The following is a 24,134-nucleotide window of genomic DNA, read 5'->3' on the forward strand; positions in this document are numbered from 1 at the left end:
TTATGTCAATTAAAAAGGGAAAAAATCAGGAGTCTCCACAAACTAGAAAGAAAATAAAGAAGTTAAATAATAAATATAATAAAATATTAACACGTAAAACTAGTTTAGCATTAGAAAAATTAAAAGTAAACTCTTTAGCCACCTCTCCCAAATATCTACATAACTTATCCGCATGAATCAAAATACAAGCCAAAGCTAACAATATTAACAACATTTATCTTGAAATGAAAGGAAAGAAAATATGAGATATAGGAGATATGTTTGCTGCATTCAGACATCACTATATGTAGTACTTTAAAAAAAAAAATTCTCATATTGACCAGCTAAACACAGTTATTAATTCCACTAATATTAAAAAAATATGCCAAAAGAGTTACAATCAGACTTACAAAAGCCTATATCATATAGGGAAGTTATTGACAAAAAAAGAAGGCAAGACTAACAAAGCACCAGGAATAGATGGTATCCCTATGGAATTATATAAACGTTTTCCGCAACAATAATCTCTGTACTCCATAAAACTTTAATAGAAGTTCAATCAAATGCAATAATACCACCCTGTTGGAAATGCTCTTTAATTACTTTGATTCTAAAAGAGGATAAAACATCAAATTTATGTGCTTCATATAGGCCCATATCACTACTGAATAATGATCACAAGATGTTCATGTCAATTTTAGCTAATAAAATTAAAATACCTTTATCTAAAGCAACCAACAATGATCAAACAGAATTTATATTTAATAGGCACTCACACGATAATATCAAAAGGATACTTACTCTTATAGATCATGTAAATAAAGAAAATAAAGAAACACTTATAGTAGGTTTGGACATAGGTTCATAGGTTCATAGGTAGGTACTAGGCTATTGGGTCTAGGGCCTATATAAGCCTAGCCAAAAATGTACCTTGGCTTTCGCCACCCAAGAAAATTATTTTCCTGTGCCCCTGTAGAGCAGAGCCACAGAAGTGATCCCTGGGGTGAATTTCCTATTTCCCATCCAATCATCAAGATTTTTCTTGAAGAGTGCTAACGAGGAGTTCTGTTTGACATAGATAGGTAGTCTGTTCCAGAGTATGGGAAGTCTCTGGGACAGGAATCTATCCCTCCAGCATGCTCTGTTTATTGTGGTGACAAGGTTTAGATCCCTAGAGCGTGTAGCTTGGAGGGATTGAGATTTCTTTAAGTGGAGCATGTTCAACAGCTCTGGGTTTGACATAGCTTTGTATGTTAGGCAGAGATCACCTCTGAGTAGGCGATATGCGATGGAGTAAAGCTGGAGTTTTTTTAGACGATCTGCGTAGGGCATCTGTTTGAGGCCAGTAATCCTCTTTGTGAGGTACTTCTGTGGCCTTTTCAGTTGTTGTAAATGTCTTGTGAGGTACATACCAAAAGGGGCATTGTACTCTATAATGGGTCTAATGAATGATGAGTAGAGGGGAACAATGACCTCTTTTTTTCTGGATGAGAAACCTTTTGTGATGAGGTGAGCCACGTAGAAGGATTTCTTGACCACTGTGGTGATGTGAGTATCAAAGGAGACACTGCTGTCCACCTGTGTCCCAAGGTCTCATCACATTTTCGGCATTAAGTAGACTACCAGCTATGTGGTAGTTCATGGGTACAGAGATTTTGCCAGAGGGGATGACAATACACTTTTTGGCATTGAGCTTCAGGCCATGGCTTTGACACCAGGCATCTGTCTCAGTGAGGCCCTTTTGTAGTATGTCCACATCGTTAGGATTTTCGATTATGGCTCCTAGTTTGCAGTCATCTGCAAACCTTGTTAACCATAGACCTTCTGTGTTAGCCTGTACTTCAGAGAAGTAGATACCAAACAGTAGAGGACCCAGGACTGAACCCTGTGGTACTCTACTTGTCACTGGTATGAAGTCGGATTTGGAGTCTGCTACTTTCACAGTGTGGGTTCTGTCCATGAGCCAGTTGGTAACCCATATTGTGACATAGGGATTTATACCTAGTTTAGTGAGCTTATCTATAATTCCAGAGTGGGGGATGGTGTTGAAAGCCTTGGCGAGATCTTGATAAGCTGTGTGAACCACCTTACCCTCATCTATGGCTTTGGTGACTGCTTCAAAGAAGTCAATCAGGTTTATGAGACATTATCTGCCTTTTACAAATCCAAACTGGCTATGGTCCAGAGTTTGGAGATTACCAATGTCATTGTTTATGAGTTCCATGATGATATGTTCCATAGCCTTGTAGACCAGGCTCATCAGACTAATGGGGCGGTAGTTCCTGGGGTCCATCGTAGCTCACTCTTTGTGGAGTAGGATAACCATCACGGTGTGCCATTCAGTGGGCACAAAGCCTGAGGTGAGGCTATGATTGAACATGGTACTTAGGTAGGGTGCCAGTTCATTCTGTAGTTCATGTAGAATGCAGCCTGGGATATTGTCAGGTCCCATGGATGCTGTGTTCTTGGCTTTGGAGAGTGTGTTTTTTACCTGTGCAGCCATGATTACAGGAACTTTGCATTCTTCCAGCATAGAGATGGGCCCTCTAGGGGGTGGGGGGGGGTAAAGTTAGCACTGAACCTGTCTGCCAGGATGTTGGCAATATCAGTTGGTTCTGTATATTTAGTGTCATTGTGCTGTAACTCAGAGCAGATCTCAGTGTTGCCATTGAGATTCTTGACATAGCTATAGAATGATTTATGGTTGTATTTAGAGTCAGTAGCAATTTTGTTTTCATAACTAGCTTTGGAGGATTTTATGAGGGATCTCAGCTTCTTACTGAGGTTGACCATGGAGTTTCTCCAGTCATGGGATTTTACTCTTTTTTTACAACAGTTTCTTTCTTCTGTTGTAGAGTTTGTTTATGGCAGAGGACCACCAGATTGGCTTCCTTTTTTTGGAGGACAACATCTTGGTTCTATTAGGGATAGCATAATCCATGCACTCGTGTAAGTCCTTATAAAGTGCATTTGTGTAGGATTCAGCAGTCATACCTCTATTGTCCGTCTGCATGGTTGTCATGAAGTTTGCCACTTCTGTCTTAAGAAATGTGAAGTTGGCTGTGGAGACGTTTTTTACAGTGGTTTCCCTAATTGGGTGTGGGGGCAGGATGTGGATGTCTGGGGTGATTAGCTTGTGGTCGGATCTGACCAACGAGGAATCGATCTCTGGTGTGGAACACCAGTTGCCCATGTTGATAATGACCAGGTCTAGGATATTGCTGCCCCTGGTGGGTTTGTGAATAAGTTGATCCAAGGTATTGGAATTTATGAATTCCAGAAAACGTTGAGCAAAGAGTTGGTACATGAGTAGCTTTCCCAGTTAATGGTGGGGTAGTTGAAATCACCCATTATTAGGGTGTTGGGTTGTACCCTAATACTTTCCAGTGTATCAAGAAATGAGGAGTGGGAATCCTGGGGCATGGTGGTGGGTCTGTTCCAAGCTACAATTTGGATTGCGGTCTTGCCCAGAGTTAGTTGCACTTGGATAATCTTAGATGCATTATGCTGTGAAACTAGCCTGGAGGTGTGGATATCCTTAATGAATATGGACACGCCTCCACCTTTAGTGCTTCATTCTGAGTTAGGTGGCCAAAAGGTGTGGTATGAGTTATAGCCTGGTAATGCAGGGGTGCTCTCTGGAGCTTTGAACCACGTCTCTATCACTGCACAGATGTCGATGTTCTCCATTTTATGGAGTGCCTCGAGTGAGTGCATTTTGAGGTTTAGTCTTCTAGCATTGAGTAGCATTACCCTCAGATTTTGCTTGCTTGTACCTGTTACAGTGGTGAATTTGTCACTTGAACCTTGCCTAAAAAAGGCACTATAAGGGTGGCAAGAGCCTTAGCCAGTATCTGTAATCCCAAGGGCAACAGGTGCAGGCCATCTCTGGCATTGCATCATGGTCTGTCGATCATGTTGTCCCAGGCAGACAAATACTGGATCCCCTTAGAATGACACCAGAAGCTTAGCCAATTGTTGAAGTCAATCATTTTGTCCTTGTACTGTGGTATCATTCTGGGTGATGGCAGGATGCTACTCAGGGCTAAAGTCATACCTGCCTGGGCTACAAGATCAGAGGGCTCCTCCATGTCTCTTTTTATGTCGTCCAGGGAGGTACATCTCAGGTCATTCACACCAACATGGACAATGATAGTGTCATATTTGTATTTGTTGTGGAGTGACCTGAGTGTGTGCTTTATGTGGCAGATCCTGGCACCTGACAGGCAGATAACAGTAACTTTCTCCTTGTTTAGCCTGGTGAGTGGAACATCAGTGTGCCTGACTATAGAGTCACCTATGACTAGAGTGCTGGGTATGTTGTTATGCCTTATGGGCTGTGGTTGAGTGGCACACTGAGTTTGTGGGCTATGTGTCATTTGTGTTGTGTTGGGGGGTGGAGTTTGCTTGCGTTTCTGCTTTGCCAGTCCCTGATGCTTCGGCAGGTTTTTATTGAGAGCCTCCATGAATGTATGTGTGTGTTTTGTGTTTCTATGTGTGTGTTTTGATGGTGTAGGTTTTGAGGGTCTATGTGATGAGTGTGGTGTGGTGCAAGTGTTTACCTTCTCCTCTTGACTGTCTAGCCTGTCTTGGGTGAAGAGAGCTTTGCTTCCAGTTTGGCTATATAAGTGCATCTCTCACAGGTTGTGGTGTTGGGTAGTAGGAGGAGAGGGTTGTCTGTGTACATGAGGCAATTGCTGCATTGCCCCAGGATGCCCAGATTCATCAGGTAGACAGGAGAAAACACCAGGAGCTGACCCTTAGACATGCCTGGATAGATGCTTATTTATTAAGTACTAAAAACTGCTTTCCTCTAGACAAGTGAGGAAAGTTGAGTGCTGTAGTAATTTGCAGCTTATTTAGTGCTTACAATGAGTTCTGAACAAGTGCTGAGTTCAAAGAAACAGATTTGAGTGCTGAAACTAGAAAACTGGCTAGTTCTAAGAAAGAAAATTAAGCTAGAAGACTTCCCTCCAACACAGAAAGGCTTGGGGGTTCAGAAGCCAACAAACAGTCTAGACCACTTACAGGAAAGGCAGGAGACAAGCTTCATTTTTTTTTCTTTCCCAGATGCTCTCTTTGCACACAGTAGGAGTTCCTGAAATCAGAATATGATCTCACTGTACTCAGTTGAGTGAGAAAATGAGATGGGCCCAGAAGGAGTATCCAAACACAAATTTACAAGAGGGGTGGGCAGTTTCAAAGCTAAATTGGGATTATCTGTTTAGAATACTATCACTATTTGACTTTCCCCCTTGTTTCATTCACTTACTAAAAAACATATATATAAATAATTTAGCCTATGTTAAATTAAGTCCATTCACATCAGAATCAATTTATATAACAAAAGGCACTAAACACGGTTACCCTCTGTCACCTATTCTTTTTGCTCTAGCTATTGAAGTATTTGCAGAAACAATATGCAATAATTTAAAAATAAAAGGGGTGGATGTTTATAATCAATATAATTTTAAAATAATACTTTTTTACAGACAACATATTCTTCTTCTGGATTTTCCTGGTTAGGGGTCGCCACAGCAGAACTCCAGTCCGCTAATGATTGGCAGTAGATTTTTATGGTGCTGAGGTGCCAGCTCAATGCCCAACCTTCAATGAAGGTTGGAGATTGTTCAACTCATTATTAATGAGAATGAAAGAAAACTGAGTGCTTTATATAAAGAAATTGAAGAGTTGGACACCTGCATTAAAAATTATTTGATTTTTAACATAAAGGAAGAGAAAGAGAAATATTTAAAAATAAGAAGGGACATAGATAGTAAATGTGAAGAAGTGATGCAGTGCAAAATGAACAAATTAAATAGGGATATTCAAGAATATGCTAATGAAACTAGCTACCCTAAACCTGTGTTTAACAATTTCAACAATTACAATACCAACAATAAAAATAAAAATATGTATAATAACCAAAGAATTGACAAAAGGAAAAATACAATAGATAGTCAAGAAGAATTTTGGTACGATGTAGAATTTCCTCCTTTAATAGATAGAGAATTGGAGCATGAGCAATTACAGGATAGAAGAGGAAATTTTCAGACATGGGGGGGGAGGGGAAGAGGGAGATTCTAGTAGCAGATACCCCATTCCCATTAGCTATATTATTGAAAATGACAATTTAGAGAGTGCTAATGATAATATTTTTCAGGACAATGTTAAAAATAGTTTTCAAGGGTTTTCCATTTACAACTTTAGTAACATAATCCTCACCAAAGAGCATTTTAAACTATTGAGTAAAGGACTAAAATACATTCCAGTTAAAAAAGGAGATATCACGAATACTATAATGGACATAAAACTATTTGTTAGGAAAATCAACCTAACTATACTTGCATCCAGAATAGGGTTTAACAAAGAAGTGAAGGAAAAAACAGAGCTGGTTAGGAAATCAACATATAACCCCCCTTTACTTCCACAAATCAAGAATTTTGAGATGGTTATGGAAAATGAAATAAGGAAGATGGACAAAGAGAGTAAAATTAGATACCAACAGAATTTAGATATAGATGAAAAAGAGGTGTTAAAAGAACTTACTAAGAATAAAACAGTGAAAATTATGAAACCAGATAAGGGGGTGGTATTGTTATAATGGATAGAATATTGTATGAGGCAAAAATGTGCACTATCTTGAATGATGACAATAAATATCGTGTAGCTTCTAAATACGAGGTAGAGATGGCACACAAAAAATAGAGTTATTAATTCAAGATTTAGTGTTGGAAAAAGTTATTAATACCAAAACAGCTAATTATTTACAAGTGAAGAAACCAAGGGTAGCCACAATGTTTGGTATACCCAAAATTCATAAGAGCCAGGTAGACCCCCCCCCCTAGACACACTGTATCAGCAGAGGGAGCAATGACTGTTCCTTTAGCCAAATTTGTGGATATAAAGGCAAAACATATTTGGGTAAATAATAAGGTTATATTGAAAGACTCCTGGGACTTTCTCAGGGAATTAACACCTCAAGTTTATAAAGAAGATATCATATTTATTATTATAGACATTATTGATTTGTTCTCTTGCATCCCTCATAATGAAGGGATGGATATGTTTGAAGAGAGCATATTCACAGATAAAGAGATGACACAGGAGGAAAAAGTAGTGACAGTCATTTTTAAGGATACTGTGTTGAAAAATAACTTCTTGATTTTTAATGGGGAATATTACCAACAGAAATCTGGAGTCTCCATGGGAGCAGCGTGTGCGCCCACATACGCTAACATAGTATTATCAAAATGGGAAGAAACATTTATCATAAATTCAAAGTTTAAAGAATATTGGGTACTATATCACAGGTTCCTGGATGATATAGTGATTTTTTGGGTAGGGGGTGAAAGTATGTTTATGGAATTCATGGAATACTTTAGTGCCACAACAAGTTTTTTGAAATTTACATACGTTTTGAATAGAGATGTTTTAAATTATTTGGACGTAGAAGTTTATAAGTTTGAACATAACTCTGAAACAAGAGTATATAGGAAAGAAACATATGTGAATTCTTTTTTACATTTTAACAGCGCACATCCCCTACACAGTAAGAAAAATATTGTAAAAGGACAGTTTGTGAGGGGATCAAGAATGACTAGTAGAAAAGAAGACTTCATTAATGAATGTGACAAATTGGAAAAAATGTTTTTAGAGAGAGGTTACCCTATAAAATTCATTAAAGATATTAGATGTGAAGTGGAAAGAGGTAGACAAGGGAGGTTTCACCCTATAAAAGGTATATAAGAGATTATTAGAAAGGAGGATGAATATATAGGAAGTTCAAAGATAGGGGAAACCTTTCAAAGAAGTTTGGTAGTAGAGTATAATTCTTTCATCAAAAATATGAGGGGAATTCTACACAAGGAATGGGAGAAATTCTCAGCTCTAACAGACATGGAAGAGATAAGGAATATTGCACCTAAAATAGTATTTAGAAATTCCCCAAATTTTCGTAATATGATAGAAAGAACAGGGACCATTAATAGAACAGAACCTAATCGACGTGTAGGTACATTTAAATGTGGGAGATGCTCACAATGTGCATTTATAATGAATAAAGGAGAAATATATTTAGAATGCAGAAAAAGAATGATAACTAGTAACAACCATTATAATTGTGAAACACAAAGAGTTGTTTATTTAGTAGTATGTCAGAAATGCCAATCATTCTACATTGGAAAAACTGAGAGATCTCTAAAAAAGAGAGTGTACGAACACACATACGACATTTCAAAAGAAAGAGAAACCAATGCATTATTTAAGCACACTAAGGTTTGTCAAGAAGCATCATTTTTATTTTTTTGTATTAGAACAGATACAGGTCGATATTAGGGGAGGTCCATGGGAAGATATACTCGAAAGTAAGGAATTATGGTGGCAGATCAACCTGGATGCAAGTAGGAGTCCAGGTTTAAATGAACATTTATCTATAGGGTCAATTTTAAGATTAAAATCAAATAAGATTTAATATAAATATATGTTTTTAACACTAGATGGCACTATTGCACTTTCTTTTGCTAGGTAGTATATAGAGGCAACTTATAAAATTTTTAGTTATAAAGTTGCAATAAGTATATTGTTATTTTGACATGTTTGCTAATAAATGAATTAACATTCTTATAAATAGTCAAAATGGAAAGTATTATTGAACTTTATTTGAGTTAGGTTACAAAGGTGATCATAATCATTAAGCTGCTAGTCTCATATGTTGCGATATGCAAATTATTTTTATTTTTAGTATGTTGTAATAATTTTAAAACATGCATTTATAAGTTTATGGAGTAATAAACTTAAAGGCACTTATGCACTTTATCTAGGCTAGGTATAAACATGAAGTTGTCAAATACAAAGTTGATAAATAAAACATTTTTTCAACATATTTAAAACACGGTTATATCTCCATAACATGGATTTATAAGTTTTCTGAATAAGATAAATTAGAATACACTATTTGCACTTTAGTTCAGTTAGGTTCAACACAAAGACACATATATATAAATGCTGCTTGTCACTAATATGTTATGTATAAAATGCGATTATATAGAAGAAGCTATATGCCTACAATATGTATTCATAAGTACACAGAATAGATTAATTTGATTAGTTTTAGCAATGAATTTTAATAATGATTTATGAACATTTATTTATTTAATGTGTTTAAGTATTTAAATATGTTGTTTTTAATATGTGGAATATTCATTAGTATTATGAATATTAAGAAAGAAAGAACCAAGCTGATTTGATAGTTTGAATTTTCAATAAGGTACCTCATTGGTAACAGGAATTAATTGTAACACAATTATGGTATTTAAATGGAAATTGTATTAATTGACGTTATCTGATGAAGTCCCACTTGTTGAGACGAAAACGCAATTTTGATTTCAGTATAGAAGTGCGTTAATGTGTTTGTGAAGTTAAAGTGTTTGTGGCGTGAATAAACTGTTTCTCATACCATTACTTGGTGGAATTTTATGGCACATAGCATTCATATCATTATGGTTCAATGAAGGTATGCCCATTCACACATGTCTTTCAAACGCCACTCAACCGCAGGAGGACATGCAGACTCCACACAGAAGGTGCTCCAGCCGAGAATCGAACTGCAGAACCTCTTGCTGTAAGGCGACAATGTTACTGCTGCAACACCACAGCTTTTTATTAACCTTAATTTATTCTAAAGAGTCCTTGGAGGAGTTGGAAGTAGTGATAGAGGAATTTTATTTGATCTCAGGTCTTCACTTTAATAGGTCAAAATCTAAATTTCTATTCTTAAATAAAAAGAAAGAAGTACAGGTTAAAGAAAACTATATTATAGGGAAACAAGAATCCATTCTAAAGTATTTAGGAATAGTCTTGTGTAAAGATCTAAACGAGATAACATCAGTAAGCTATAACAATATCATTAATACAATGACAATTTGTATTGATAGATGAAATAAAATATTATTAACTTCTGAAGACAGACTACAATTAATAAAAATGGTCTTACTACCCAAGATTTTGTATGTTGCTACAGCTATTCAATTGCTTCCTGACAGATGTGTTTTCAAAGAAATTAATTAATCTTTTTAAAAATTGTTATGGTTCCCTAAGAGAAATAGAGTTGCCTTAACACATCATATAAGACCATGGAAGCTAGGAGGATTAAACTTTCCAGATATAGAAACATTCTATACATAAAGGTATCCATTTTCAAAGCTATTATAGACTGGATAAATCCCAATCATTTTGCCATTTGGAAATAACTACTAATTGTTATATCAATAAATGAGTTTACTTTTTTAGATAAGTTTCCAATATTATATAAAGCTAATAAACCTTGGTACTTAATAAGTATCTGCATGCAATACAATATAGCACAACCTACTAAAACATGCCCGACCTTCAATGAGGGTACGCCCAATCACACATGTTGGGAGGATGGTCTAATGGTTAAAGTGTTTGCCTTAGAAACACAAGGTGCAGGGTTTGAGTCTCACAAGGGATAATTGGCTAAGCTTAAAATGGCTCACAAGGGCAGTTAGCCTAGTACTAACCTATGAACACGCCTATATCTGATTAATGACTACATTAATTCATTTAGGAAAATTATAAATGCTAATATGGACTTGAAATTTTGGATTGATCTCTTAGCACCTTTCACCATAACAAAGGACATTCCTCACAAAATATATAGCGAAATAATCACTTCTTGGGAACAAAACAAATTTTTCTGCTGAATACAATGCATAAAAGAGTTAAAAGTTTTAGACATACAAGAGATAAAAACAACTTATAAAATCCAGTCACAGGATTGGTTGACTCTACAAAGCATCCTAATGTATTCTCAAGATTTATATAGAATAATTAATAGTTCTTCTTGTAAAGCTAAATCGAATCTCATAAATCATTTATATGGAATTATATATAATGACCATAACAAAGAAAGTAGTATAGCCTTCTTATATAAAGATTTAATAAACTATAAAACTATACCTAAAGCTTCTTATTGGAAATACATTCTGAAAGGTCATTCACTACAACTGAATGAAGAAATTAAAGTAAACATTTTGTTATTAGTTAAATACACTTTCCATACACAATATTGGAAAATCTTTAATTGGAAATATATATAGAAAGCTTTTTTAACCCCAGATAAAATTACCAAGTTCAGTTCTTCCACAAATGGAATATGTTGAAGATGTGAACAGAAACATGGAGCAGATTGGAATCATATTTTTCATGATTGTACTAAAACCAAATCATATTGGGATGGAATTAATCAATTTTTACAAGATTTGTTTAATGATTGCTTTGTTTTGTCTAAAGCACTGATTCTTTTGAATGTGAATGAAGGTCCTCATCTGAACAAAACAAATATTTATCTCTTTTGGACAATACTTGCAATCTCAAGAATATGTATAACCAGAAGATGGAACTCAAACATAACACCAACTTTGGAAGATTTTTACACTTTATTGAAGAGCTCACTTTTGGTGGAAATGAAAATTAAGAAACTAAGAACTTTTCCAAGGCCATTGGTTAACAATCCATGGAAAAAAATGTTTTGTCATTGATACTTTACATCAGTGAACAGATATCCTCTGATGATCAGACTGTTATATCTATATATTACTTGTTTTCATCTGAAACTATTATTGATATCAGGCTGTTGTCTATATTGTATATAGTTTTTCAAAACGTCATTTATAAAATGTTATGAAATTACATATCATTATCTGAAAATAAAAATCCTTTGAGCAAAAAAAAAAAAAGAATAGTACAAAGTAAAGTCTGCCTGTAATCCAAACTTGTATAAAGAGGCAGGTTATTTAGGCACTACTCAATTATGAAGAAGATGTGGGTGAATCAAAGAAAGAAATTACAGAGGTGGATAATTCTGGGAGGGTCCCTAGTAAGCCAGTGGAATAGCTATTAAGAAATGAATGGGGTTCACAACTATGAAAACACTTTCCCACTGCCAACCCAGGTAGTGTGTTACACAGGCAATAATAAGATAATGACCATATTGGTAATTTTAACTTTAATAAAATAATGACCTTATTGGTCATTTTACCTGGGAGCTTGTTTGTTCTGACTTAGGAAATCACTGGACTTTTGGTTCTTGACTAAGAGGTTTCCTGTTAACTCAATATGTGTGTGGGGGTGTTGGATGAGAGACCCATTACTATACACACATTTATTGGTAATTTTAACTGGAAGCTTGTTTGTTCTGACTTAGGAAATCACTGGACCTTTGGTTCTTGACTAGGAGGTTTCCCACTGGCTCAATATGTGTGGGGGTGTTGGGAAAGAGACCCAATATTATACATGCAGATCCAGGAAGCACACATGGTGGGTCATTTATATGATGCAACCCAACTTAATTACTATGAATAAAGATGCTAAAAATATCTAATAACCCTCTGAATACTTAATGTCAGAGAAATCATACATTTTTTTTCTGTTTTTCTCTTAGACTAATAACTTATTAAATTCATTTTAAAAATAAATGAATGAAAAAGTCTGTGGCATGCTTCCACATTAAATTAGCAATGAAAGAGCTTACCTTGTCTTTTGCTCTTCCTGGTTTAAAAGTTTAATTCAACCAGATGACCTTTACAAGGAGTTATATAATAAGGCCAGGCCATCTATTTATTCATCGTGAATAAAAGACTTTTGATATTTTATTAGTAAGTTATAGATATAAACAGAAAGCAATTTAGAGTTTCTGAATTTTTTTTTAAATTTTAATTGTTGATATTGTAGTAGCAAGAGGCTTTAGTTTTCAGTTAGTTGAGTCAGACAAGTTATTTTTATGGACAGTTTTTCATTGCAGTATAGCAACCCACGTCCCCAGAGGAGAAATTACTGTTTAATATATTTTCAGTCTGATTGGATAAACAAAGTGGACCTTGATGTATTTCTGTCTTGGTGCTTTTATTAATGGTCAAAATTGTTTTCTTTTCTCCAGAATTTCAATAGCATAGTCATGTTGAAATGTTATAACAATTGAACAGTTTTAAGAGAAGTTTTATCCCAGGCAGCATTGAGTACTAACTCTCTACTGAGATAACAGAGAAATGTTACTACTATAGCTCTAGGTGGAAATGCTGGCCTAGTGAGTAATATTTTATTAGCTGCCCTGTGGGCTATCTCAATACCATAAGACAAAACCTCTAGTGGATATAAAAACTGAGGTAACCAAGACGTTAAACCATTTCATTTTTTTTCAAGTAAACCACATATTCTTTTGTTGAATCTTCTTTCTCTGTGTTCTAGATCATATACCTTTTTTCAGTAGACCTGTATATTGTTTCAATGTAAATTCAGTTAGAATTTCTCCTTCTTTCACTGTACCATCAGTGTCATTTGTGGCCTGTTCCATTTATTCTAACTGAACATTCTGTTTTTTCAGTCATTGATTTTAATATTTCATTTTGTTTAACACTATCCCATAGATTTAATAAAATTTATGTAGGCACAGTGTAGAGCCTGCATATAATTTTACTCTGTCTGTATCCACGATTCCCTCTCGGCAGAGCACCATGCATATTAATCATGGTGCATTATTATTATTATTATTTATTATTTTACATTTGTTAACCGGGATGGTCCGACTGGATACATGTCCTTTTTCAGCGGAGGCCCGGGGAGAAAAGCTCCAACAGAGTTACATTGATAATTAGGTACAGTAAGTGAGCTGAAAGAACTTAACAAAAACATAGGCTATTTACATACAAGTACAAGACTGCCATTACTATTTCTGAGATTACTACAAATGTAACATTAATAACATATTAGCAAGGACGGTAGGCAGTATAATGACATAGAGTTAGACAGGATACATATTTCTTTATCACAGTATACAAAGTACTTATCATCTTAGCTAGTTGTTTATGTTTTAGTTAATGGCACAGAGCTAGTCTGGGTTTGAGCAAGGACATAGCCAGTGTGACTTGAAGTGGAGTTTTAGACTATTTTTGAATTGACTTAGAGAAGTTGCAAGCGTGATGTTATTTGGGAGAGAGTTCCATATTTTACCAGTGGTGTTGGCAAATAGCGCGTCACCACCTAGGTTGAGAAATTTAGTTGTTTGGACAAGGAGGCTGTTTGCTGAGTGAAGGCAGCTTAGATTGGAGTAGGGAGTCATTAAGTTTTTTAGTGCTGGGGTATTCTCAGGTTGTTTAAGGATTTTGAAGGCCTCTATGAGTTGGGACTGGTGAAGAAGGTGTGGGAATTCTATCCATCCAAGCTTTTTCAGGTTAGTACAGTGGTGTGTTCTGTAGGGTAGGCCTGTAACGAATCTGGCAATGTGATTATAGCAGGATGAGAGCTTGGCCAGATCAGATTTGTTAAGGTGAGTGAGGACAGGAGAGGCATATAGTAGGGTAGAGAGAAGGTGTGAACAGGCTGTGGCTGCCCTGGCATTCGGGGTAAGGAAGGCTTTAATTCTATATAGGGTCCCAAGTTTCTTGTTGACTGACTTAATGGCTTGGTTGATATGTATATCAAATCTGAGTTTATTGTCAATGTTTACTCCTAATAGCTTTGTATAGGTGTCTGGGGAAATGATGGTCCCATTATTGTATTTTATAGTGAAGTTTTCAGTCGGAGATCTATTGGTTGGGTAGAAGAGAAGTAACTTGGTTTTGTTTGGATTTAAGATCAGGAGATGGTTGGCATGCCAGTTTTCGACTTTGGTGAAGCTATGTTGGGTGGTAGTTAGCAGATTTGCAAGAGAGGCATTGGAACATATTATAGTCGAGTCATCTGCATATTGAATGCAGGTGGCTTCAGGGATGACTGTTTGGATGTCGTTTATGAAGACTGAAAAGAGGAGAGGTCCTAATATGGAACCTTGAGGAACTCCTATGGTATTTGGTAGTAGGCAGGAGAGCTTGTTTTGCCACATTACTGCTTGTTGTCTACCAGTGAGGTAAGCTTGAAACCAGTCAAGGGCTGGAGTATCTAGATACAGGGTTTTTAAAGTATATAGAAGTAACTGATGGTTTACCATATCGAAGGCTTTCGATAGGCCCAGGAAGAGAGCGGAGGATATTTTTTTATTATTCCGGTTAAGATTAATGTTTTCAGTAAAAGAGAGGAGGGCAGTGGTTGTACTATGATGGTGTCTGAATCCATGTTGAGAGTCTGTGAGTAGTTTATTTTGGGTTAGATAGAGCATTAGTTGGTTGTGCATGCACTTTTCCATAATTTTGGCAAGTGGTGATAGTATGGTTATAGGTCTGTAGTTGGATAGCTCTGTGGATGAACCTCCTTTGTGGAGTGGAATAACATAGGATATTTTCGAAATTGAGGGGATTGAGGCCTCGGTTATGGTTCTGTTAATTAGGATTGAGATAGGGTAGGCTACGACATCTGCAGCAATTTGCAGGTATTCAGCCAGCAGAAGATCGGCTGAAAGGGTGGTTGGCTTCAGTTTTTTCAAAAGGGATCTGATAAAGGATGCGGACACTGGCTGGAAGTTAAAAGAGAGTGGTGAGTCAGGTATAGTGTTTATAGAAGTGTGGGGAGGAGAAAGTTGGTTAGCTAATGACTGGATGGTTACTGTGAAGAAAGTATTGAATGAATTGGCTATATCTTCTTGGCTCTTGTCAGATAATGTTCCTGGGGTCAGAGTAGTGGATTTGCCTGGTTGGAGAAGTTTATTTATGCCTGCCCAGTACTTTTGAGGGTTATTCTGATGTTTATGTTGCAGATTGTAGAAGTAATTTTTCTTATCTAGTATGATGGCTTTTTTAGTCTCATTTCTAAGTTGTTGGAATTTGATACAATCTAGGGGTAGTTTGGTAGTGCGCCATTTATCCCACGCTTTGTCTCTAGTTGTTATTTTGGTTTTGGTGTCTGTTGTTAGCCAGGGTGCTAGTTGAGTTTTAATTCTTATTGAGCGTTTAGGGGCATGCGAGTCAAGTATAGTAAGGAATGAATTGTTAAATGATGACACTGCCTCATCAAGGGGAAGGAACTTTAGTTTTGTCCAGTTACATGATTTGAGTTCAAGTTGAAATTTAGTTGGGTCAAAGTTTTTCTTGGATCTGATAGACCTATAAATAGGTATGCTTGTACAATTAATTTTGTCTTTCATGATGTATGTGAGCAGATGATCACTAAGATCATTAGGGAGAGTTCCAGACATATAGTTCTGGGGATGACTGTTGGTGAGTATCCAGTCTAGTATACTCTCTTTTTGGTTATTGTTACCTGTACGTGTGGTAGATGATATTATCTGAGAGAATCCATGTAGGTTAACAGGGATGGGGTTGGACTGTGCTGTGCATTGGTTCCAGTCAATATTAACATCACCCAGGACAATGGTTTCTTGAGGGTAGTTGTTGGCTATCCAATGTAGAATGACCTCTAGTGTTTCTACATTGTTCCCAGGGGGAATATAGGTGACAATTAGGTTAATGCCCTTATGATTATTTAGTAGAATTTTTAGAGCTAGTATTTCAGCGTTAGAGACCTGGGGTGGTTGTATAGGGTTAGTTATGATGTTAAGTGTGCTATTATATAAGACGGCTATTCCACCTCCTCTTTTCTTTACTCTATCTGCCCTAAGTATATTGTAACCAGGAGGCAGGATCTCATTGTCTTTGGTTGATGGCCAGAGCCATGTTTCAGATAGACACATTATGTTGGGGAGGTATGTGGCTAGTACAGCATGCAGGCTATGTATCTTATTGTTTAGGCTTCTAATGTTTAAGTGGCATATTAGGAGGGAGTTGACCAGTCAGTGGGAGAGTGGTGGGCTGGTAGGATTTTGAGTTAAGGTTGGGCCTGGATTAGGATGGATGTCCTCATCTTTGGTTATGTTTTTTCTTAGATACGCTAGTAGTCTAATAACTTTGAATAGTAGTTTTAGTTCATATTTGGATTTTGGTGTTGATTGGAGTGTTTTTTTTAGAAGCAAGTGGTTGGAATTTATAATTTTTGGGGTAGAGTAGTAGTGGGCAAGTTCCACAGTCAGTGGAGGTAGGGGGGTCTTGGTTTGGCATTTTGGATAAGAGAAACCTATGAATGTGAGATTTTCATAGCTAGTAAGAAAGTATGGCAGAATTAAGAGTGGTAAGATAAGAGGAAGGAGTTTATAATTATTTATAGACATGTTATATGCCATCAATGGGTGGGGTCAATGTGCTTCAGAGGAATAGTAGTGGTTAAACAGTAAAGTGGTGGGAGGAAATTGGAGAGGAAGTTGTGTAAGTTGGAGAGGAAGTAGGGGTGTGGCCTAGTGGCTATAAATGTAGACACAGTGGGGGCAGGTGGGATAAGGGAGCAGGGAGGGGAGCGAAGCGGAGCGGGGCTAACCCAGTCCCAGTTTTTGGTCCTATGAGTGGGATAAATAGTCTGATAGTGTAAGTAAGCAGATTGGAGTACAGGCTTGAAATTCAACATAAACATATACAGTTGTAAAATGTCTAATACAATTCAACATAAATAGGCATTTACAGTTGTAAAACACTTACTGGAGAGACACTGAGCCTTCATGGGGCCTGTAGCAGAGTGGATTGTAGTTTTACAAATGGTGCCTGCCACAGGTAATATTTATTAACTCTGGGATTGTCTTAAGGTAATAAACAGGGAAGGGGAGGGGAGAACAAGGGTGTGAGCAGGCAGTTCTTTGTACTGCTGCTAATGAGCCAAAGCAAGGCAAGTATGTGTTAAGAACAATCACAATTGACCAAGGACTGCTCTGAAACTGTAAGTCTTGTCTTAATTTCTCAGGTGGAAAACCAGGATAACCTTGTATCAGTAGGCTACTGTGGTATAGTTTAAATAAACAAACACACAGTATTGATCAGTTATTGATACTATTTGCTAACAGAAGGGAATAAGAGAAAGTGGAAGATATGTGTGTGTGTGTGTGTGTGTGTGTGTGTGTGTGTGTGTGTGTGTGTGTGTGTGGTGGTGGTGGTGGTGGTGGGGGTGGGCTGCTTACAGCCAAAGCACAGTGCTCTCCAGGGGAAAATGAAGATTGGCTCAAACAGTTAGACACATACTCAAAGTTAACTGTAGCTGTTTGCAGACAGTTCAGACCCGGACTGCACTTTTCTTATAGGAATGTTAAAGGTGGTACCGCAGTTGAATACCTAAGAGTGGTGTTAGGTTCAAAGTTAACTGTAGCTGTTTGCAGACAGTTCAGATCTGGACTGCACTTTTCTTATAGGAATGTTAAAGGTGTTACCGGAGTTGAATACTTAAGAGTGGTGTTAGGTTCAAAGTTAACTGTAGCTGTTTGCAGACAGTTCAGACCCGGACTGCACTTTTCTTATAGGAATGTTAAAGGTGGTACCGGAGTTGAATACTTAAGAGTGGTGTTAGGTTCAAAGTTAACTGTAGCTGTTTGCAGACAGTTCAGACCCGGACTGCACTTTTCTTATAGGAATGTTAAAGGTGGTACCGGAGTTGAATACTTAAGAGTGGTGTTAGGTTCAAAGTTAACTGTAGCTGTTTGCAGACAGTTCAGACCCGGACCGCACTTTTCTTATAGGAATGTTAAAGGTGGTACCGGAGTTGAATACTTAAAGAGTGGTGTTAGGTTCAAAGTTAACTGTAGCTGTTTGCAGACAGTTCAGACCCGGACTGCACTTTTCTTATAGGAATGTTAAAGGTGTTACCGGAGTTGAATACTTAAGAGTGGTGTTAGGTTCAAAGTTAACTGTAGCTGTTTGCAGACAGTTCAGACCCGGACTGCACTTTTCTTATAGGAATGTTAAAGGTGGTACCGGAGTTGAATACTTAAGAGTGGTGTTAGGTTCAAAGTTAACTGTAGCTGTTTGCAGACAGTTCAGACCCGGACTGCACTTTTCTTATAGGAATGTTAAAGGTGGTACCGGAGTTGAATACTTAAGAGTGGTGTTAGGTTGGAGAGACACTGAGCCTTCATGGGGCCTGTAGCAGAGTGGATTGTAGCAGAGTGGATTGCCCAGGGAGAGACGTGGAACACAGTTATTAAATCAGTGTAGGGAGTGTGGTGCTAACTGTGTCCTCAAATAAGTAACACACTCCCTGCACTGTCCAATTCTATTATAGAAATGTAATTTAATTTTTTTTTTTTTTTTTTAAAACATGTTTGTGTGTCATGGCATGGAGTACAGCAATGCTTAGCAGTGCCAAGACACCTGCCAGACATCTAAAAATAGAAACTAAATATATTTAATTAGTTCTGTAAAGGTCAATTTTAAGCATAGCTGAGCAGGTTTGCATAGCGGGCCATGGTACTCAGCACTGCTTAAAGGTAGCTCAGAGTTATACGTAAAGATATAGCAAAATTTCACATATCCACATAGCTAAATGGGTAGAGTTATGGCCTCATGTGCAGTTGGTGCAGGGTTTGAATATATGGAATCAAAAGTTGCCATTTTTATTCGAAATAGAAATTATGCAAATTATTTTTAAATACTAGCCTGCTGCACTCAGCTAAGCTCTGCTAAGATCTGGTAAGATGTGCTAAGCACTGCATAAACAAAATAATGGCTGCTAATGTTTATGTACTGCTTGGCACAGCTTTGCTGGTTGTGCACTCCTAAGCACTGACAAGCATTCAGTGTGTTCCAGTTTTGGCACTGCTTAGCTCAGCCGTGTTGGTTTGCTCAGTGCTAAGCGATGCGGCACATTTTTAAATATTGCCCATTGATGTGTAAGGACAGGAAAACAGGGTATATTAAGCCCAGTAGGTGGGAATACAGTATAATCCATTGGAGTTCTGTCTCTGAATGATACAATGGCAGGCATTGGAGAAGGTTAGTGCTTTCTAGTGCAGTTGTGGGACATTCAGGAGTCCAGGGTCATGGTCAGACTCCTTGTCAAAAACTATAAGGGCTGGCTGATGCAGAGAGGTTACCAGGGCTCAGAGTGCAACATGGAGGCCTGGTACTGGCTGACAAGAGACCTCACCAGTGCAACTGGTATCCCCGTACAGGTGAGGAGTGTCATTACCACCATGACAACCTGAAAAGATGGAAGGGGCCTCTCTTGGACACCTGGTTCCACATATTCTGGACTGGGAATGTCCCACCTATATGTAAGTACTATTACCTGTGTTTCACCCAATATCTAATATTGAATGTCTGCTACAATGATATGCATAATGGTGTGCTTCTCTCCCAACAGCTGCAGAGGAGAGGGCTTGCAACATCGGGGCACATGCTAGGTGCTTGGCCAGGTTGTACTGTGAGTGTGGTGAGTACAGATGTCTTTTGCTATCTATAGTCAAATAAGTAAGAAAGAGTAAAGCATTAACTGTGATTAGGTATATTCAGTAAAGATGGTATTGCAATGAATGTAGCCTAACATCTGTACTGTAAGAAGTGCATACTGCCAACTGTAGTGCCATAAGCAGGGAAGACAAAAGTATTAACCGTAATAAAGTACATGCAATGACTGTGGAATTACAGCTGTATTGCAACATCTGCATAATGGCAACTGCTGTGAAATAAAAACATGAAATTATACCAGTAACTGATTGAAGGTATCTGTAATAAAGTCTGTTGTGCAATGACTGTGGAAGTTGGGCTGTTTTACAAGAAGACAAGTATTACAACTGTTCTGCAATAAAAGCACAAAATAATATCATTACCTGCATGAAGGTATATCTAATAAAGTCTGTTGTACAATAAGTGTAGGTTTGGAGTTGTTTTGTAAGAAATTACTTATGACAACTGGTCTACAATAACACATGGACTAATAGCAATAACGCCAAGGTAAATTGTGTGCATCAGGATTGTTTTGTTTTCACCACTGCATGTCAGCTACAAGCATTCAGGCTGTGTAGTATGGTGCTGCAGTCAGGCATAACAGTGTACTAGTTGTAGACTGCAAATTATGACCAATAATCGGATATTGTTTGTTGATTTCACAGATATTTCAACACACTAACAATGTATTATGTAGACCTGCATTTTATGTAGTAATGTATACTTTACCCAGTATCTCTGTCATGCTTGAATGTCATGCATGTGTGTTTAACTGTCACTGCAGTCAAGTACAAAACTGTACCACTATTAGCAGGTCATATTTTGGTGCCAGGTGAGTTACTACAAATATCAGTCAGTCAGTAATTAGTATTGACTCAGTAGCTCAATTTGCTAAATTCTGTGTATGAAGTACATTTTTGCCACACACAGACCTGGGTTAGAATCCAGTGTTATGTAGATCTAAATATTACACTATCAGTCACGTAATGTTTACAGATATTCTCTCCAAAGGAATTACAGGTAAATGGGTGAGGTATTCCATATTATGAGTACATTATTGCATGTCACAGACTTTTACACTCATTACCAGGAATGTGAAAATACAGCATAAAATACAGGAAATAAGTGTAATAACAGTAAAATAAAATAAAAGAAATAAAATGTGTACTCTTTGGTACTGCTGCATGCCTGGAGTGTGTGTTAAAGGTTGCTGCAGTCAATTAATACATTTGATGCAGATGTTCTTTGCAGTCACTGCTATTGGTCTCTATCCCCATGGCTGCCAAGCAAGGCGTGATAGTTGTTTACAGTCTGTACTGTACGCATACATGTCTCTTAAGTGTCACACTGTCACGGAATGTAATTACTGTTGCATAATCCCTCTGTCACAGATGTATCATTGACATGATTATGTAAATAGCAAAGTAACACTACATCAGCCCACAGTACACCTTGGTAGTTATATAGGTACACCTGATTTGCAAGTTTTCTGTGTAATTGTGTACCTGCAGTTGTTACTGCTTGGCCCATACTGTCCCATGCAGATAGCTTGAGAGGTATGTACATGTTACAGCAGCTATAGGGCAGTTTTACACATAAATAAAGGAGAGACGTGTAGAGTAGATAGCAGTACTGTTGTCCACTATATAGCTTATAATGGTATTAATGGACTGCATTTCTCTCTCTCTCTCCCCACCACTTATCTTCAAATATGTATTATTGTTATTCATTGATTATGGTTTACTATTAACATATGTTGTTCCATAGACTTTATTTTGGTGCATGTGTTTTATAATTGTTATGTATTACAATGGTTGCATATTAACATATCTTGTTGAATTACCTATTCTGTTGGCCTTATGCCATAACTGTTACTGGCATGCTGTTAATATACTGACTGTTCTGTTACTTATTGTTGTGTTTCACATAATATGCATTGAAATGTAGTGGGGTTATTTCCAATGTTCTGGTTTTGTTCATAACTAACCTATATGTATTGTTTTGCTTCCATGACCACAGCATGTCAGGGTAGGCTAGTTCCTGCTTATCTGCCTACCCTATCACAGCCAGTGATGCCCCTCTGCTGGCCTGCACCACCTTCAGGAGGAACTGACTCAGGAGATGGGGCCCATCCCCCCAGGAGCAGTGGCAGAGGGGCAGTAGTTACATAGGATTGACTACTGGCCATGGTGCTCAGGATTGTTCATAACAGGTATGAACATCACCTGCACTGGATTGAGAGCAGACTGGACAACCTGGTGGGGCTGGCTGGCCCTTGAGCCCAGACTCCAGCACAGCCATCTTTGGGGCTGTGAAGGAGCAGTGTTGACTGCCAATGGGTGGGGACCTCAGTCACACTGCTGCCATCTGGAGGCAAATGCATTTCAGATTCCATAACACCCTCCCCATCCAAGGTGTTTACCCCCATCATGTGGCAAACACTGCCCTGTGTGCTGTCTTGTTTGTCTGCAATTGCATCCTCTCCTAACCAACTTACCTTCCCACATGTACCTATATCCCATCCCCAACATTCCACTCTCTCCTTATAAAAAAAATAAATAAAGGGCACCTGTCTCACAAAAAATATATATATCACCCCATACATAACTCTCCATTTCACCCATGTGCTCACTGGATGCAGGCAATTTGGTCCAATTGGCTTGTCAACACATTTATGTTGTTCTCATCCCTCTCTCTGGGGTTCAAGAGTCCAAATGCATCCATAAAATCTGTCAAAATGCACACCTGTTGCTGTACAAGAAATGGAAAGCCATGGTTCTTTCCTACACCCTTCCTGCACATCTCTACCTGCCTTTCACTGTGTTTTGTGCTTGCCCCATTTCACCACTGTCCTATCACCCCCTTTTTCTTTTCTTTTTAATTTTTAGCACTGGTTTGCACAGATCTAAGCTAAACGCCATGCAGCACCATGCAAAAACACTTAAATGAGCTTTAATGTGCCTTAATTATCTTATGTGTTTCTTCTCACAATGTTAGGCACATGTACAAAATAATCACCACTACTACATTTCAAACCAAAGCCCCTGTTAACTAGAACCTCCTGTACTAACCCACTAGGCCATACAGATTTTAATTGCAGCAGCTGTTTCCAGCAATACATACTTATTGCCACTAATAGACTGAAATCAAACCTAATGTGGAAAATGGGAGTGTACTTGGGACTCTGATGCAAAAATACACTAGTAGACAGCCAAATAAATAATAATGGCAGTACATGAGGCCTGGGATAGCAAGTAAATGTTCCTTTTTACCTGCAACATCTTTAAACACACCTGCTAAGGCATCAGTGGCACAGTATGTATGTTCAAATGGGACTCTGCTGCATAACAACTGCCTTTGAAAGCCATGCACATACTGATGGATGCAGACAACATGTGTCACAGCCTATATATATATATATATATATATATATATATATATATATATATATATATATATATATATATATATATATATATATATATATATATATATATATATATATGGCAAATACACCTGCTCTAGCACTGACTCAGTAGCTCAGTCTGTTAACTGTCCTGCAGACAGAACATTTTGCCACACACAGTCCTGGGTTTGAATCCAGTGTGTTGCTCATCAATTACATTGTTGTGAACACAGCAAGTAATGACTGAGTCATGCAGATTTAATCCCCATAGGTTACTGCTATGGAATTATCTGCTACCCAGTTTTGCAAGTCACAAGCCTGCAGGTAGGCACACACTGCACATATTGTTATAACCTACTATATGTCACCTACTACTCTGCTATTGGCACTGTTGCATAACAGATTACCTTAAGCTCATCCCTCAGTTGGTCTGTAATGGGTACCATTACAATTAGTCTGCTGTAATGACAGGGCTGCCACAGTTACACATCCAGCTTGCTGGCTTCCAAAATGTTCACACACCCTCATGTGTCCTGGACCATACA

The sequence above is a fragment of the Protopterus annectens genome, chromosome 12.part0 (genome assembly GCF_019279795.1).
Source record: "Protopterus annectens isolate FY-2018-M chromosome 12.part0, PAN1.0, whole genome shotgun sequence".
NCBI lineage: Eukaryota > Metazoa > Chordata > Ceratodontiformes > Protopteridae > Protopterus > Protopterus annectens.